Source organism: Temnothorax nylanderi, unplaced genomic scaffold (genome assembly GCF_030848795.1).
Source record: "Temnothorax nylanderi isolate EJ_2023f unplaced genomic scaffold, tnyl_v1.0 TNYL_tig0155_pilon, whole genome shotgun sequence".
NCBI lineage: Eukaryota > Metazoa > Arthropoda > Insecta > Hymenoptera > Formicidae > Temnothorax > Temnothorax nylanderi.
Window position 1 is genome coordinate 40,142 of NW_027249217.1, and position 3,868 is coordinate 44,009.

Consider the following 3,868-nt stretch of genomic DNA (forward strand, 5'->3'; position numbering starts at 1 on the left):
TATAGCCAAATATGGTCTTATATGCTTGTATATTATCATGTCTGATCTCATGTCAAAGTATATTTATAAGGTTAAAGATATATGAACATATACTCGGATCTATCCATAAGTTTGTATAACTGTTATAAATATTCTTCTAGTATATTATTTTACTTGACAATATCAAATTAATATGAGATATATTATTTCTAGTTTCAGTTTACACAATTGCGTTTTTAAGTCCGACAAAGTCCATATTGGCACGCAGTGCCAAATTAAAAACTGAAACATGTATTTAATAATAATAAATTGATATTGTGAAATATTATTAAGCATCAAGATCCGCTTCGACCGAAAACGGCATCACTTCTCATTGCTTATGTTATTTTAAGTTTTCTTTTTTTCTAATTTTGCATAAGATACTTAATTTTTTTAATTGACATATTAATTTTTATTAAATATTTTCGTAAACAGTAAAATTTTACCTGTAATAATTCGTGAAAAAAACTGTTATATAATATGTCTCAGACCACCCGCTCACCCCTTTTCTTTCAAAAACTAAGCATTTTAGAAAAAAAAACGTTCTAGACAAAAATTGTATGGTTTTGAGGGGAACATAAGATGGTGTCATTGATTTGACCTTGGGTGGCATCGTTAAGGTCAGGTCAAGAACACCTTCAGTTTCTTAAATAGAGCCCTTTATTTTTTATTGCATATTCTTATAGCTTATGTCGAGAGCTTTCCAAAACACTATAATTAAGTATTTTTTTATTAAGTACTTTTCGAGTTATAAGGCTTGAAATTTACAGTATTGTGACATAATATTTTGTTAAGTATTTATAATTCAAATTCCTTACTTTTTATTTTTGCAGACAATACGAATCAATTAATGTAAAGAAAACACAATTTTCTTAAAGAAAAACTTGTTGTGTAAGAGCGTAATGTGGCACAGTAGATAGCGCACTAATCTACAAAGCTGAAGAACAGGTTTAATGCCATTTATAATGAGTGTAATTCTTGTACCGTTGTTAAGAACAATGTCTAAAATACCTGGAATAAACTATTGCGCGCTGTGTAATCTCTGTAGGCATTCATATTCATGCATTAAGTTTCATTCTTACAGAATGTCTATTCACCAAGTACATATTGAATTATTTTCGACAAATACTTAAATTTAGCGTATACCATGAAAGAAGAGTACCGATTTTTTATCGCGAGATTGATAGTTATTGAAAAAGCATTGTTGTCATTCGCGTGGCGTCATTCGTGTGAGTCACTCCGTGTATCTCATTATTATCCTGTGTAACTTGCGACAGGCATTAGAACGCTACTAGAACTTCCTCCCTTACTTTTGTAGCACGCTTTGATTATTTTCGGTTTATCTAACCATGTCCTATTCGAATGAAGAGGCATATGATATGTTACTAATTTTGGGTGAGTGTCAAGATACATTCGCTGCAGCTGAAAGATTGTGGCGAGAGCGTTATCCTGATCGGATTCCTCATTCGCGACAAACTTTTTCACGTTTGGGTAATCGAATCAAAACTAAGGTGTCGTTCAGCCTCAACATAACAAAGATAGACAGATTCGCCGTCCAATTAGGGATGAAAGAGCAGCAGAAGTTCTTGCATCGGCAGAACTGAATCCTCATGATTCTTTAAGACGCCGAGAACGAGATTCTAACATTAGTCGTGATATTATTTGGCGCATTTTAAGGAAAAACAAGTTTCACCCTTATAGGATGTCTGTTCACCAAGCGTTGAATTATAACGATTTCCGACAAAGACTTGCATTTTGCAATTGGATAAGATAGCAGCCACCAGATTTTCATTTAAAAATTTTATTTTCTGACGAATGTACATTTAAAAGTGATGGGTCTGTCAATACTTGGAACTGCCGTTATTGGGCACAAGTTAATTCTCACTGGTTGAGAGAAATGGATCATCAAAACGTTTGGAAAGTCAATGTTTGGTGCGGCATTATTGGAAGTCAAATCGTAGGTTCTATTTTTTTCGACGAAAATCTAAACGGTGATAGATATTCCGTCTTAATAGAGACAGATCTTTCTATTTTACTAGAAAATCTTCCTCTGCAATTGCGCCTGGACATGTGGTTCCAGCAAGATGCATGTCTATTACATACATCCAGAGTTGCTCGTGCAGTATTAAATGTTATGTTTCCTAACAGGTGGATAGGCAAATACGGTCCTATCAATTATCCACCCCGATCACCAGACCTCACTGTCCTTGATTATTATTTGTGGAGAAGAATAAAAGACTTAGTTTACCGTGAACGCACGACTACGAGGGACAATATGATTTGTAGAATAAATAAAGCAATTCAATCTTTAGATGCCGATGAAATTCTTCGAGGAGCCAATAGCTTTCAAAATAGAGTAGATGCTTGCATTGCAGAAAATGGTGCTCATTTTGAACACATCGCTTGAGCAAACACAAACACACAGTATGTACATACTGCATTCATCCCCGAATCGTGAGAGACAAGGGGACTCACGCAAATCAAGCACCCCAAATCGTGAGAGGCAAGGGGACTCACGCAAATCAAGCACCCCGAATCGTGAGAGGCAAAGAAAATAATGAATATGCAATAAGCAGTTACAAAACAAGTTTTTCTTTAAGAAAATTGTGTTTTCTTTACATTAATTGATTCGTATTGTTTGCAAAAATAAAAGTGTGCAAGTAGAAACTTGCACATTGCTTCGTCATAGTTTTTAAGTGTGCAAGTAGAAACTTGCACATTGCTTCCTCATAGTTTTTAAATGTGCAAGTAGAAACTTGTACATTGCTTCCTCATAGTTTTTAAGTGTGCAAGTGGAAACTTGTACATTGCTTTCTCATAGTTTTTAAGTTTGCAAGTAGAAACTTGTTTAAGTGAGCAAGTAGAAACTTGCACATTGCTTCCTTATAGTTTTTAAGTGTGCAAGTAGAAACCTGCACATTGCTTCGTCTATGAGGAAGCCTGTTTTTTTATGCATAATTATTAGTAGATATTTATTAATTTGGCTTCCTCATAGAGGAAGCAATGTGCAGGTTTCTACTTGCTCACTTAAAAACTATAAGGAAGCAATGTGCAAGTTTCTACTTGCTCACTTAAACAAGTTTCTACTTGCAAACTTAAAAACTATGAGAAAGCAATGTACAAGTTTCCACTTGCACACTTAAAAACTATGAGGAAGCAATGTACAAGTTTCTACTTGCACATTTAAAAACTATGAGGAAGCAATGTGCAAGTTTCTACTTGCACACTTAAAAACTATGAGGAAGTAATGTGCAAGTTTCTACTTGCACACTTTTTTTATGAATAGAGTATCCATTAAAGATAGATTGGTGTTGAATTTGGCAATGATCGGTGAAGGGGTTACCAATTTTTGCCTAAAAAGTGTACAAGTTATACACGTAATCTTATATATAAGGTATCAGTAAAGGGAGGTTGTTTTGAATTTGGCGAAGATTAGTGAAAGGGTTACCGATTTCTGCCTAAAAAATGTATAGGGTAGACCGAGGTAAATCGGATTACTAATTAGCACGATAAAATAGCTCGTTTAAAATAAAACACTAACGAAAATTGTCTTAAAACTTATATTAATCCGATTCGCCTCAATCTACCCTAAGTTATTTGATGGATAGAGTATCATTGAAGGAAGATTGTTATTTAATTTAGCGAGGATCGGTGAAGGGATTACCGATTTCTGCTTAAAAAGTGTATAAGGTGTACATGTAATTTTATATAGAGTATTATTAAAAGAAGGTTGTTTTGAATTTTGCGAGGTGAATGGGTTACCGATTTCTGCTTAAAAAATGTGTAACGATTTCTGATTAAAAAATGTGTAAGTTATTTGATGGCTAAAGTATCATTTAAGAAAGGTATT